A 15,761-nucleotide genomic window follows, 5' to 3' on the forward strand; every position below is an offset into this window, starting at 1 on the left:
TTACAAGTTTAAACTTTCTATTTCAAAGGCTGTTTGTGGACACTGTATTTTTGCACTCAAGTTGTTATGGCGTTATCTGTTGCACTGTGGGAATTGACTCGCAAATGGCGAGCTATCAGTTTCCCATACTGTTATCGGCTGGAATGTCGCTTTCCAGAGCCTGGGTTTCCAGCCGCGGTGCTTGGTTGTGTTCCCTTGCAGAGATGCTGTCCAGAGCTCCAGCCAGGTCCTTGCACTGTTTGTCCAGATATTTGTAGGCAGCAGACACACTTTAGATTGGGGAAAGCCATATTAACCATTGATTCACTTCCTCATCTACTGTTAAGAATCAGTAAAGGTGTTGTTTACAGTGGATTTTCAGTGACCATTCCAGAGTAAAACATAGTCAGGCTTCAGCATGTTGCTGGCCAATCTGCTGCCAATACACATGTCAATAGGTGTTTTGCCTTTTTAAGAGGTTTAGTCTTGTAACTTCTTTGTATGGTCCAAGTATGTTAGAACCATCGTGATTCTTTTCTTGTAGATGATGTCAGCTTGACTCCCCTCTGTACTAGTAGGGGTTACGTGTTTTGAAAGCAGCCCATTCACACAGAAAATAGTGACTTGACTTGGAAGCGTTCAAACTGCCAAAAATCCCAGGTTTCCATCATGAAAGCCTAGTCCATCGTCTGCTGGCCTGACAGATGTAGCACACACAGCAACATGTCCTCAGAGAAAATACCGAGCGAACATGGGACAGACTTTCACACTGCACTACGGGAGCTGGGGCAACCCACTACAAACCCAGGTCGACAGTTGGACACACAGAACTGATGCCTCATTCATTTCACCAGTCTAAAACGCCAAATCATTCTTCGTTGATTTTGCAGATTCCAGTGAAGCAGAGAACTGATTCCTCCTCATTCACCATTTTAAGTTTGTGATCGCTCTTGAAATGCTACAATGACATCATCAGCCACTGAGAGAAGCAGTTAGCAGAGCTGGGCTAAAGGTTTTCTCTTGACCAGCAAAAGCAGTTTCAGACACATTTCAGTCTCCAAATCTGAGAAAAAAAAAGTACAACCCACCACTGTTGTACATACTTTGCTGTAACACACACACACACACACACACACACACATATATATATATATATATATATATATATATATATATATATATAAATAATTGAATAATTTCCTTGACTTCTTATAGAAGCGCAGGGGAGATTGGCTGCTAAATGAGGGCTGCATTACATAACAATAACCAAAGCTCAGGGGTTTGAGTCAGTCTTCTTTCAAAATCGAAACAAGAAATATCTAGTTTGTCGTGTTTGCATGAGTTTCTTATTAAATATTCATAACCTTGTTTACATGTTGTAGATGATCGTCTCATCACGGCATCCTGCCCTCATTATGTCTGCTACCACATTTTGGAAACGTGAGAACAATTTTCCCCGCAAGCCAATGTTTTTCTTTTCTCTTTCTTGTCTTGTCTTCCCAAATACTCAATAATCTGGTTCAGACCTTTAATACAAAGTTTGTGTCTCGCTGCAGATCAGTTGAGAATCATGATCTGAGGTTCTCGGAATACAAATATTGGCTTACTGGTGATGCACTGGTGATTGACAAAGCTTTTAAAAGACTTTATTTTGCACAGCGCTGCGCTCTTGAATTTCTCTAAATGAAATAACCTCCACCAAAGGCTGAACACTCAGAAGGGCACCCGAAAATTGAATCTTGGAAAATCACATTTTCTCACACTTGTGCTCCACAAAAAGGAAGTCATTGGTTGCTCGTACTTGTTTTTACATGTCATTCTGTGTGTGTCCAAGTTTCACACACGACACATTTCATTCTTGGTTGTCTAAAGGACTTGGCATCATTGAACTTGCCGAGAACTGTTTTAATTTTCAAGTAAACTTTCTTTCACTCATTAAGTCAGGTGACTTGCCTGCCATTCTCCAGATGAATTATCACATCGTAACGTACTTTTAAAGTTATTTTACTCAGTTGGAAGTTCTGCTTCGTGTAAAGCCTCCTATACCTCAGACATTTGTCAGCGCTACATATAGCTCCCACAGCACACTGTCTTTCAGCTGCAAATATTTCCTTTGGACTCTGATTTGATCAGTTTTCTTAATCTTGCAAGGACATTTCTGTTTATGCTTCAACACAGCTGTATATTATCCACCCAAGATATGGCAGGTGATCAGTATTATAAATTCAACCATTGTTTATTGAAGTCAATAGACTGGAAAAAAATCTGGCAATACAACAAGTGATAGAACAAAAAGACTTAATAACATTTTGAGTTTCGACAGAGTATCCTTTGGGTGATTTAAAAACTGTATTCTGATCTTTGTGAAACACGGTGCTTGTGAGGCGCTCCATCTCCCCCACACCCTGGACCACCACCCTGAACCCAATTGTCTTCACCCTATCTCATGTCTGCAGACTTTACGGAGGCCAGTAAAGCCCCTGTAATGTCCATTAACAAGGATGAGTGAGGAGGCGGTAATTCAGACCACAAAATAAACCTACAAAAGGCCCTGGTCGTGTTGGTGGTCCTGCCTGCCTCTGATTTTATGACACAATATCGTCGGTGCACTCAGCTCAGTCTCGGACGGCTGAAGCGTAAGTGAAACGTAGAACATGTGGGCAACCCTGTCTCATTAATGGGGGTCTGCTCTTCTCCTGTGGAATGCCTTAGGCAAGCAGCAAACTGTAAAGCTGGCACTGACCCTCACAGTCGACTCGGAGCCAACAGATGTGGGATGACTTTCCAAGTGTGGTTTTCACTTGAAGGCCAGTGAATTAGGCAGAAAATAACAATGTTAAAAATTGTAGGTTATGCATGAACCCGTCTCCTCCTGGCTTCAGCGATTTGGCTCCTCGGCCGCGTCACGTCCCTGAACTGCAGCTGGACTGCAGATTACCCAGAAGAAGAGGGGGTGGATGGTTGGTGGCTGGCTGCAGATCACAGGTTGTGTGAACAGAAACCAGTGATCAAAACGCTGTGCCAAGAATTCCCATATCTCTCCTGCAAGATGATGGCAACACTCACCAACCAAGTTCTAGTCTTGTCCTCGGCAGCTGCTTGTCATACTCAACACCCGAGCGAGTTTCGTGCAGACTAATTGGGTTTGAAGTTACTGACGTCCTCCCTCCATGTCGCCATGTTGGAGGCATCTCGTAACCGGAGCTATTTTTGGAGTGAATGAGTTGTTTAAAGGAGCAAATGTGAGTATGTGTTGTTTTGTCAAGTGCAGTGTCCCTTGCTTTTCCGCACAGTCTCAGATGGTGAGCGATTAATGGCTAAAATGATCGCTGACCTACTTTTATTTCTTTGCGGTCAAGTGGGGACGTATAAAAACCATTTTAGGATGATGTCATAGTCAGACAGCTTCTTCCTAATTCATTTTACAGATTTCATTTTATTCCATTACTGGTACTCTCCACTCTAGAATCTGACCAACTTGTGTCCACGGAGCTGAATTTCCAGATTACAAAGCGATAACTTCAGAGGCCTAACAACGAAACAGTTGCAACATTTATGGCACAACATTTTCCAGGAAGGTGGTGATGGGCTTAGATCAGAAAGTTTAATTTTAGCTTCTGACCTGTTGACAGTCTTGACTGTCAGCTTCGGAAAAGATTTCATAAATTGATGGACACATTCTTGGAAGGTTTTGGTGGACAAAAATCTGTCATTGCCACGTGCTAACATTGGTCATTGCCACTTTCGAGGTAGCTCTCCACTGAATGACGTTACGTAACAGCCTAGTTAAAATGAAATGCTTTTACGTTACAAGTCCTAGTCCTGCTCTGCATGGTACGACTAGGCCTCACACAGCCTTATGTGGTATTGTATCAAAGTGGGAGGGATCAAAGTGTTGAGCAGTTGTGAAACATATTTCTGAATAGAATAAAGATAATGTTTCTTTCAGATATGGTGGTGGGACATCTGTCCGTCTCAGCAGCGTCTGCCAGCTTATGTTAGGGTATCCTCACGCTACCAGTGACTTTTTGTGGTCACATTTGGGTGAGCTCTCATCACAAAAACTGAAAAGGTACTGAGAACTGCACCAATACAAAGCTTGTCTAGTCATGGGTAGTTGGGTAGTTGGTCTCACAACGTTCATCTGCAAGCCACGTTCATCTGGGCTAAAAACAGGCCAGAGTGGTCCCATCCACTTTTACGTAACTCAACCATCTCAGGTTAATTCACTTTAATTCTTCCATGAATGTTTGGAGGATAAAATGACTTAGACCAGTGAGCTTCTGAAGTCCAGTTCTTGGTTGGTTCTGACTCCATATGAGTGTTGTAGTCACATACCCATGTTGGTCTTGTCTTGACTTGCCAAATCCTTTGAGGGTCAGTCACCTTCATTCCCATAAGACTCATTTGCTGAGAACAGGAAGATCTGCCTGGCTACCAATGCAGCTCGGATCTGAAGACTTAAGGCTGCAATCTTTATAAAAGTGTTTCAGAGCTGAGTGACCAGCCTTTAGGCAGATTCCTCATTTTGCTGAGGATGCTGTTTGTTCCTCTTCTTAAAGACTCTAATTTCTCCTTTTGCCTCCATGTGTCCGCCAAAAAGGCCTCAATGTCTGCAGATTTCTGAACAACAATAGTCTTCATAATGATTACAATAACATTATTCTGAAACGCGGACGGTGCTGCAGACTCAGTGAGCGGCCATCAGAAGTTATCTCCTTTTTTGGCTGGATGATAAATGCCTTTCACACAATTTTAGCCTTCTAATTGCTGGGTTTGACTGCAGAGAGCCAGACACAAAGAAACCACAATTCTCTGTTTCACTGATGGCTGTGTCTCCAGCTCACATTTCCTCTGTGCCGGTTATTACTGCCTCGCCTGATAACTTGTGTAGCACGCAGCAATTTAATGTTATTGTCTGCCTTTATGGGAACGTTCATATGTTCCTGGTATCGGAGACAAAATCCAGTTCTCTGTTTATCGACCAACATTGCTTCCAACTACATACTTGGATCTGCTGTTTTAGGTTTGGAAGTTAGAAACCTTTGTAAATTTAAACCTATTGTTTGATGCCCTTTGTTTGTCATAAGAAAAAGCTTGGAGTCACAGCAGCAATGATTTTGATGATGCTGTATGGTGACTCCCGTACTGTTCTTCTATCTGTGAACACCACAGTACTAGGTTGATGTATGCAGTGAGTCAAGCATTTGATCACATGAGGTGCTAATGAAGTTTTGATGAGGATTCATGAAACAGCTGACACTTTCTGCTGAAAAGTGTTCAAACAGATTCGAACAACTAATTCTATGAAACCTCACATCATTGAAACCAAGCGTGTCATCATGTGGCCTCTGTCTCCTCAACCCTGCATTACTGTTTCGTGACACCTCATCTACCCATTAATATACGGTGGCCAGGATTTGTGGTGTAGGGTCAGAACCTTTAGGAGCTCCATCCCATGTTGAGTTGCAAAGTCACAAATGTCACACGAGGGGAAACATTTGATTCAGTCGAATGGATGTCTGACTTCTGTGTCACCCTGTCCTCTTGATACCAGTCAATATGCAACGCCTTCAGGCTGACAGCGTTTTGATGCAGTTGAAAACAACAGTGTGTTTTATCGAGAATTTTCTTCAACTCACCACCACAGAAGCATCTTTCCGCCTTTGATTGTTTTGCAATGTTGAGTCACACTGGTTACGACACCACGTTGTGTCTTGCGTTTTGAGTTGCCTCAGGCAAAACATCACACCCCTCTGCTTCTGGGGGTTTACACACTGCAAACTCAAGCTCAGGTTCCATGTTGTGGTTCAACGGAGTAAAAATCATTGTTCTGTGGCGCGTTCCAGGCGGGGGGTGCGTCCTGTGTCCTTCTCCTCCTTACTGACAGTGTTGTTACATTGTCACATGAAGAATCAAAGGTGCACCATCCCATGACTTACCTAACCCCAACCTCTGTCTATCCGTTACTCGAAGCGTTGCCCATGGCGTCAGAATATGCCGCAGAAGGCGGAACATGTGCTTCAATTGAAGAACTGCGTCAACGTTCAAAGCTGAAGGCTGCGTTGCGGCGTCACTATCAGATGCAAAAGTCCACTTTCCCAACATTAATATATTACACCATGAGAGTGAGGATGGGTTGCCATGAAACTTGCTTTTACTTGGCAAGGAAGCTACAATGAAATGTTATGCTACAATGCAGCGAAGGTTGCGAGTGAGCAACACATTCACCAAGTCATGAAGCATTAACCAATCAGAATTTTCAGTGATGTACGCAAAGAGGTACATTTCACCAACAGGGAGAAGATTTTACCTCTTACTTTCCAAATACATCACACCGGCAGATTCACCTGTACTTTTCAAGCGATTTGATTGGTGAGGGGGCGTAACCAGAAACTAGCAACCATCTGAGAGTGACATAAACACTATCTGCTGTACCAAACATGGTGGTTCATGGCCAGGTTTGTGTCCTCCTCTCTTACTTCTGATTCTTTGACTACCTAACAAGATCCTATACATCGGCTCTTTGCTCAGTTTCATGTGACTCTTCACCAAATGAGCCGGTGTAGGTACCAAATGTGTCCACTTACCAAATGTGTCCTACCTGCCGCGGAGCGATGACGTCACATCCGGCATATACAATATCTTTTTTTTTAATGTTTTATTGAGCCAGACGAAATTGAAATAAAGGATTTCAAGGCGATTTCTACCACGTGTAGCATTTATTTCCACAAAATACAATGTTTGTCATTGAATCGTTTGTGAAGTTTATGTCCGTTCTTCTCCGCAGTCTGCGGAACAACGTTGACATGTACAGAGCTCTGTCTTTCTTTAATACCGGGCAAGAAATCACAATAGTCTCCACAGTATGCACTTAAACACATCCAGACACATTTTTATTCATTTACCAGGGAAAATATGCATATATGAAGGAGTTTTCAGCCCCGCCAGATCCGCGTTAGCTGAAAGACGCGTTGTGATAATGTTATACCTCACAAAAATCACAATTGACCCCATAGTAGTCACTTATACAGCCCCAGATATTTTTGTATTAATTTACCAGGGAAAATATGCATCTATGAAGGAGTTTTCACCTCTACCAAATCTGTCCTACCACTTCCGCGTTAGCTGAAAGACGCATCGTGATTGGCTGACATGTTTTTTGTGGTAATAAATGCTACGCATGTGATAGAAATCGCCTTGAAATCCTTTATTTCAATTTCGTCTGGCTCAATAAAACATTACAAAAAAAAGATATTGTATATGCCGGATGTGACGTCATCGCTCCGCGGCAGGTAGGACACATTTGGAAAGCGGACACATTTGGTACCTACACCGGCTCATTTGGTGAAGAGTCACATGAAACTGAGCAAAGAGTAGAAATCGCCTTGAAATCCTTTATTTCAATTTCCTCTGGCTCAATAAAACATAAAAAAAAGATATCGAATATGCCGGATGTGATGTCATCACACCGCAAACTGGCTGCGATTTTGGTCAAGTTGCAATTGAGTTGATCGTTTATATAGGAAATAATAGCAAGAGCTATTCCGGCGAAATGTCAAAATATTGTTCAAACCCTTTCATTTGCATTTAACAGCACGTTCAATGCCGATGTGAGTCGCGGTCCTAAGACTTCAGTCCTAAGACCGTCATCAGATCCATGATCAACATGATTTGCATTACTTGGTTCCACGTTTCACTTTGTCATTCCCTAAACTAAAGGTATGGCATGTGTTTCACCTATTATTTATTGTTCATCATGGTGAAGTCTGTTCAATTCAGTGGAGCGAAGATGAGACGCTCCTGCCTGCAGCGTCGCTCACACACACAGACCTGGCGACGTTATTGGTGGCATGAGCCACGTAACAAAATATACAAGTGAAATAAATGGCACACACATTTCTATCTACGCCGCGTGATATTTCGATGAGGATCACGGTAAAATGTATGAATATAAAAAATACATGCACAAGAGACATACGCCGGACGCGAACCAGCAACCTAGTAACACACAGAGATGTGCGTTAACCGCTATACTGCCGCTAAGTCACGTGACCAGATATTCGGGTGAGCCTTACAGCCTTACATATTTGTAGGATGCCTTTTCAGCAACACAGCAAAACAATGTGGCTCTTGGCCTCTGACTGGTTGGCCACCCCTGCTATACCTGAACTAGTCATCCCAACCCACCCGATCGCTATAATGGCAGTAGCCTTGTTGTAGACGGTCATAATTGACATTGTTCTGTTCCTGCATGTCGTGATTCAGGTCCAGTGGTTCTCCTCTTGCACATGGCAAACATCGAATTATTTGCCGGCTTTCCTCCACCGCAGCTGAACTAAGGCGCACCTCGCTGCATCTCTCAGTGAAACCTCTATATCCCCTTTAATCCCGTCAGAGCCATTGAGATTAACAGCAGTCACGTGAAGGCAAGCGAGCTGGATGCTAATTATTGCATTCATATGCAGAATTAATGACCTCTGGCTGAACAGGTTTTGTTGAATATCACGGTGAATTAGCTCAAGCACCCAGAATGATACCGCAGAGCTGAATAAGCATATTTTAACACAACTTTGGTGCCTCCCAATTAACTTTTGCATGGATTATCCTGCGTATATCTTTGTTAAGGAGTCAGTGGGTTCACCTTAAGGTTCAGCGCATCTGTATTCAGTGGTGCTGGTGTTGAGGCCCTGCAAGAACGATTCCGTGGTGCTGCACTGAGTTTGACCCCCGAGTGCTGCCTCCTATTCTGGCTTGATGGACTCACTGAGCGGGCGATTGCTGATAATGTTAATAAATAAGTTGAGGATCGGTGAAGTGTGTCAAAAGCTGCTGCTGGCTTCACAGGAGGTCCACGGATCGTGGATTGGAAGCAGACGAAACTGACAGTGGTGCTTTTAACCTGCTGACAGCCTGCTGTCAGTACATTTACTGTTGAAGTTCTACTGGAAAACTTTGACTTGTCCCTTATTTTTTTAAAACTATTAGTTACACAGGAGCAGGTATGTTTTGTTGTCATAACCTCATAAGTTCCGAGTGTTTGTTGAGTTTTACTTTTTGCAATTTGGGATAGGATTTACGTAGAAGGTGTCACACGTCCCCACTTATGTTTTCTTAGTCAGGGTTTTTTCTGTTCTTCTGGTCTGGTCAGTGTTGGGGCCTTTTCAACTACTGTCACGTCTCTGTTCGTCATTTCGTCTTTTTTAAGTTAAGTCAATTCTCCATGCGTAGTGAAGAAACAGTCTGGTCAAGTCATCTTCTCATCTTGCCCCATTAAGTCAGGTCTCCATGTCAAGTCAAGCAGCTGTCAAGTCGAGTCTCGTCTTGTCAAGTCATCGTCTCGTCTTGCCCTGTTAAGTCAGGTCTCCATATCAAGTCAGGTAACTGTCTAGTCGAGTCTCGTCTTGTCAAGTCATCATCTCGTCTCGCCCTGTTAAGTCAGGTCTCCATGTCAAGTCAAGTAGCTGTCAAGTCAGTCTCGTCTTGTCAAGTCATCATCTCGTCTGGCCTGTTAAGTCAGGTCTCCCTGTCAAGTCCGGTAACTGTTTTGTGGAGTCTCGTGTTGCCCTGTTAAGTGAAGTCTCCATGTCAAGTCAGGTAACTGTACAGTTGAGTCCCATCTCGACAAGACATTATCTCGTCTTGTCCCATCTTGTCAAGTCACCGTCAAGTCTTTTAATCTAGCCTGTCCTCTTCTTGTCAAGTTTCTCCTTGCCCTCCTGTTGTGTAGAAAAACACTGTGTAAGTTGGCTCCCTTTGATGGATTCTGGCAGTGTTACTATTCTCATGTTGTTTCGGCGACTGCAGGATTCGAGGTCGATCCTCTTCTCTTTAGATTTGTTTAGCACCCCTCTGCCACCACGTACCTGGCCTCCTTTGACTCGAGTTAGTCACCGAGTTGGTTCACATTTTCCTCAAGTGATGTTAATGTTAAGTGGTCCACCCTTGCTTCAAATGAAGTCATGGCAGCGTTGAACTTCTGGTGCTCTTCAAGCAATTCAGTCAGGGCGGTGTTGTGTTCTGGTATGAAGATTGCGTGTGGCCAGGGATGTCGCAAGTGAGCTGGTTACAGAGGAGGAGAGAAGAAGAGAAGTTTCCGGGAGAGTGAATGGGAGAAATGAGAGCTATAGAAAGTTAAGAAAATAAAGAAGAGAATCCGGACTCCACGTCTCCTGTGTCTACTTCCACCAACACAACAAATTGGCGACGAGGATGAGCGCTTCAGTACCGAGTCCACCGCCGTTTCTTCAACATGTTGGTGAGCCGCAAATGCCGTTCGAAATGTGGCGGAAGATTTTCGACAATTACATGCTGGTGATAAATGCAAGAGGAGATGCGTGGCTGGATGAAAGACGACGAGCTGTCCTGTTACACTGCTTGGGACCTGAAGGACAACGTCAGTTTTACACTTTGCTGGATCAAGGTAATACGTATGACGAAGCCATGGCAGCGCTTGAGAAGCACTTCGTACCGAAAGTTAATGTGCTTGCTTCCAGACATACGTTCAGACAGCGACAACAACGCACGGATGAAACAGTTACACAGTACGTAGCTGCATTGAGGGCGCTCGCTACTCCGTGTCGTTTTGGACAGATGGAAGACGAATTGATCAGAGATCAGCTTATCGCCAATGTTCAACTGAGTGCTGTTAAAGACAAGTTGCTATTGGAAGAGGAGCTAACTTTGGAGAAGGCTCTGGCAATTGCATGCCAGGTTGAAGCTGCAGTTAAAAATGCTTCATTACTCTCATCAACTAACACTTCACTGTCTGCTTCGGTTCAAGCTGTCGGCGCAACAAGTTCACGTTTTCGTGGGAAAAGAGGAGTGAGGCCAGTTAAAGGACCATCACGAGCCAGTCCTAAACATACAAATGAGCGTCAGTGTTACAGATGTGGATCAGCTAAACATTTGGCTAATGATAAAAGTTGCCCAGCCACCAAAGTAAAGTGCAACAGCTGTGGAAAAATGGGACATTTCGCAAAGGTCTGCAAATCTGCTGTAAGTGAAGTGAGAGAAGTTGTGGTACCGGAGTTGGCAGTTCTCTGTGTGGAGAATGTCAAGCAAGTTGCTGCTTCAAAGGACAAGATCACCTCAAACATCATGTTCAAGACACCGGAGGGTAATACAACCACCCTGGAGTTAATTGTGGATACTGGTGCATCTGTGTCCATCTTACCAGAAACATTATACCAACAGTACCTTTCACAGTGTCCACTTACAGAGCCAAAGGTAAAGCTGGTCACCTATGCTAAACAGAATCTTCCTGTTGTGGGTTGCCTTCGAGTAGTGGTTTCTCTACCATGCCAGACACACAGAGTGAATGCAACGTTCTACATAGTCAAGTCAGGATCACCCCTGCTCGGTCTGGACTTGATTAAAGCTTTGAAAATGAGCATAATAGAGGGGAAAGTACATCACTCAAAAATGAAGAATGCAGTGGTACCTTCAGACATGCCACAACCTACTGTAAACAACGTTGCACTGGAAGGTCTTGGTTGTGTGAAAGGTTTTATTCACAAGGTTCAAGTGAACAAGTCAGTTCCACCAGTACGACAAAAACTGAGACGCCTGCCTTTGAGTGTACGTAATGAAGTGACAGAGGAACTTAAGCGACTTCTACACGAGGGCATAATAGAGCGAGTTGATGCTTCTGAATGGGTGAGTCCTCTGGTCGTGGTGAGAAAACGTGGAGGTAAGATTAGACTCTGTGTGGATCTACGAGAACCAAATAAAAGTGTCATCATGGATTGCTACCCTCTTCCACACATGGAGGACTTGTTTTCTGAGTTAGCTGGTGCTACACATTTCAGCCAAATTGATTTGAGATCTGCCTACCATCAGTTGCCTTTGCATCCAGAGAGCCGTAGTCTGACTGCATTTATAACACATGATGGACTGTTTCAGTTCACCAGAGTTCCCTTTGGACTTGCATCTGCTCCGTCGGCATTCCAGAAAATGATGCAAATGATCTTGAAGGACGTGACTGGAGTGCAAAACTACCTCGATGACATTATTGTCTATGGTCATTCCAGAGAGAACCATGACTTCAACCTGCAAAACGTGCTCCAAAGGCTAAAGGATGCTGGACTTACCATCAACTTCGACAAAAGTTCCCTGTGTCAAGAAAGAATTGTTTTCCTGGGTCATGTCATTTCGAAAGAAGGATTATGTCCGAGCACAGATCACTTGACTGCAATTGCAGAAGCTCCTACACCTAAAGATATGGCTGCTTTACGTTCTTTTTTGGGCTTGACGTCCTGGTTTAGCAAATTTTTGCCAAACTATGCAACAGTAGCTGAGCCATTGCGACAGTTACTCAGAGCGACTTCCCAAGCTGAGCTGAAATGGTCAGAAAAAGCTGAGAAGAGTTTTAACAAACTGAAAACGATGCTCTCGCAAAGTCCAGTACTTGCAATCTACTCCCCTAGCCTACCTACATTCATTTCCACAGATGCCTCAGATTACGGACTAGGTGCAGTTCTTTCACAATTGCACTCTGACAATGTGGAACGCGTAGTTGCTTTTGCTTCCCGTACCCTGTCACCATCTGAGAGGAAGTTTTCCACAGTGGAAAAAGAGGCACTTGCATGTGTGTGGGCTGTCGAGAGATGGAGGACATATGTTTGGGGTCACAGATTTACTCTGAGGACAGATCACCAAGCCTTAACTACACTCCTGAACACAAAAGGGATGAACAGAGCTGGTATGAGAATCGCCCGTTGGTCTTCCCGTCTGATGTCTTTTCAGTATGACATGCAGTACCGGCCCGGAGACAAGAACATCATAGCAGATTGCTTGTCACGGGTTCCACTCAGCTCCAACGGTCTTGATGCAGAAGTTGATCAAGAGTCATTGCTGGAAGTAGCAGAAGTTTCACCTATTCCATCTGCACTGCCTCTTGCAGATTTCAAAGCAGAGTGTACTCATTGTCCTGACCTTGAACAGCTACGAAATGTTATACAGGCAGGATGGCCGAAAACAAAAAAATCACTGCCTACGTCACTACAGCCATACTTCCCATTAAGACATGAACTGGCAGTCGAAGAGCCATTGATTTTCCGTGGCACACGTCTGATCGTTCCAAAAACCCTAAGAGAGAGAGTTATTCATCTGGCTCATGAAGGACATCAAGGAATTGTTCGCACAAAGCAACGTCTCCGAGAGTTATATTGGTGGCCGCAGATGGATGAACTAGTTCAGACGATGCTACAGACATGCATGACTTGTCAATCATGTGACAAGACAGCCAAAACATCACCTGCACCTATGCAGCCTGTTGAGTTCCCAGAGGGACCTTTTCAACACTTAGCAATGGATATTGTGGGACCATTTGAGCAAGGACCATATGACTGCCGATTTGCCATGACCATGGTGGATTACTTCAGTAAATGGCCAGAAGTAGCATTTACTCACACAGCAAGTACAGCAAATGTTCTGACGTTCTTGACAACAGTCTTTGCACGAGAAGGGAATCCCTGCACAATCACCACAGACAATGGACCGCAGTTTACATCGTCTGCTTTCAAAGAGTTTGTGAAAATGAGAGGGATCAAGCACATCAGGACAAGTGTATACCATCCACAAGCAAACGGATGTGTCGAACGCTTTAACAGAGTCTTAAAAGACTGTCTTCAAGTAGCGGAGGCTACACAACAGCCATGGAAAACAGTGGTTACGGAATTGCTTCAGAGCTATCGGGCTACTCTTCATCCTACTACTGGGTCATCACCCTTCCAACTGCTCAGAGGAAGGCCCATGAGGACGAAACTCAACATCCTACCGCCTGTGTCTGACAAAAAGATATATGAACAGATCCGTGAGAGAGTTGCCACACAACAGGCAAAGAGCAAGCAGTATACAGATGGAAAGCGAGGTGCCAGACCGTCGAAAGTTACTGTCGGTGCTCATGTTCGGGTGAAGAAGCCTTTTCGTGTGAGAAAGGGAGAGAGACAGTACAGTGAACCTGTTTTGGTTGAACAACAGACTGGAACAAGCTCATTCATTTTGAGTGATGGATCAAGATGCAATGCAGCACGTCTTTCCCTCTGCTCAGAGGAATCAGCGGGAACAATGAGGAGAGATGATGAAGAAGAAAACATCAGGCCTCCAGAACCAGTGGTCCAGAGAATAAGACGACCACCTGCTTGGACAAAAGATTTTGTCATGAAAGATGTTAAGAAATAGTTATGCAGAAAGTGTGATGAGTAATAAGTTAATTCTTTGTTCCTTGTGGTAGATAGTTTTGTTTGGCGTTATTTCTCATAGAGTGTTGCGACAGATTAAACTAATCAGTCAATCGTTAGTTGCCACATACCATATGCACAGATACATTTGGCTGCAGATGGCCTGGTTAGTGAATCAATGTTACTGTTTATCATTTCTGCTCACGTGTCTGTTTTCAATTACAGTTACAGACTGGATCGTTTCGGGTAAAAGGGGAGATGTTGTGTTCTGGTATGAAGATTGCGTGTGGCCAGGGATGTCGCAAGTGAGCTGGTTACAGAGGAGGAGAGAAGAAGAGAAGTTTCCGGGAGAGTGAATGGGAGAAATGAGAGCTATAGAAAGTTAAGAAAATAAAGAAGAGAATCCGGACTCCACGTCTCCTGTGTCTACTTCCACCAACACAACAGGCGGCCATGTAGCAGCAGCGTCGTCGTAATTTTCAGATGTTCTTTGATCCATGTTCAGTCATCAGAAATGCAACTAAATAAAAGCAAGTTGCGTTACCTGCTTTTGTGTGAGTAATTGAGTCTTTCCGAAAAGTATGCATTAGAGACATCATAGGCAAACCTGCATCTAGTCTCTCGCAACAGTACAAATATGACTTTTATACACAATATTTGATTTATCTTAACAGCTAATACAACAACTACTGCAACTTTCCTAATTCCCAAGCTTTGTGTACAGACCTGCCAGGGAAGCTACACTGCTCTCATGTGGCTGGAGGGTGTATTGATAATAGCTATAAAATAAAATAAATTCCAAAATTAAAAAAAAATAAAATGTAGGGTTCATGTATGTCTAATTTAAAATATTGTACAACCAATCTCTTGGTCATTTTTTGTTTATAATGGTGATTATTCATTTAAAAATAGAAATACTATTGCCACTGACTTGGGAACTCACTTGCGTCTGTTTTACATCTTTGAAAACAGTGAATAGATTTGTTTAAATAAGCTCACAATCTCTTAAACCGTGGACAAAAATGGGTGTGATGACAAAGGTGCATGTGAAGGACGTTGTCCTGGACAGGACACTAAAGAAGAACAAAAAAAGCAAACAAATAAAGTAACACATGGGAGTGGCCTGAGTCAGAATACATAATTGGTGACATTATATCAAAAAACAAAAGTTGTGGAACTGATAAATATATATAAGTGTGATATTAAATAGTCATCCTTATGAAATATTTTGACTCATTTTCTGACACCGTGAATCCGCTGAGAGGAGTAGTCGGTCAGACACATGAATTATAGATGGTGCACAGATGACACTGCTCAGAGAGCAGCGCAGATGCAGAAATAATGAGCAAGGCCCGACCGACCCCAGAGCGCCGCGGACGGTGCCTTTAACTTCAACCCTGAGTTACTCCGAGCCACTAACTCTACCTCTACAAGAGGTTACATTCCACTCTGGATCAACAAGCTAAAAAAAAACATAAACACTTTTAATCCTCTTATTTTTTTTTCCCATCGATTGTGTTTTATTTCCACTGGTATCAGAGGCCCAGTGAAGAAACATTACATTGTTATAGTTTCTCAGGCCAAAGAGTTTATAATGCT

Source organism: Synchiropus splendidus, chromosome 3, assembly GCF_027744825.2.
Source record: "Synchiropus splendidus isolate RoL2022-P1 chromosome 3, RoL_Sspl_1.0, whole genome shotgun sequence".
NCBI classification, from domain to species: Eukaryota; Metazoa; Chordata; class Actinopteri; order Syngnathiformes; family Callionymidae; genus Synchiropus; species Synchiropus splendidus.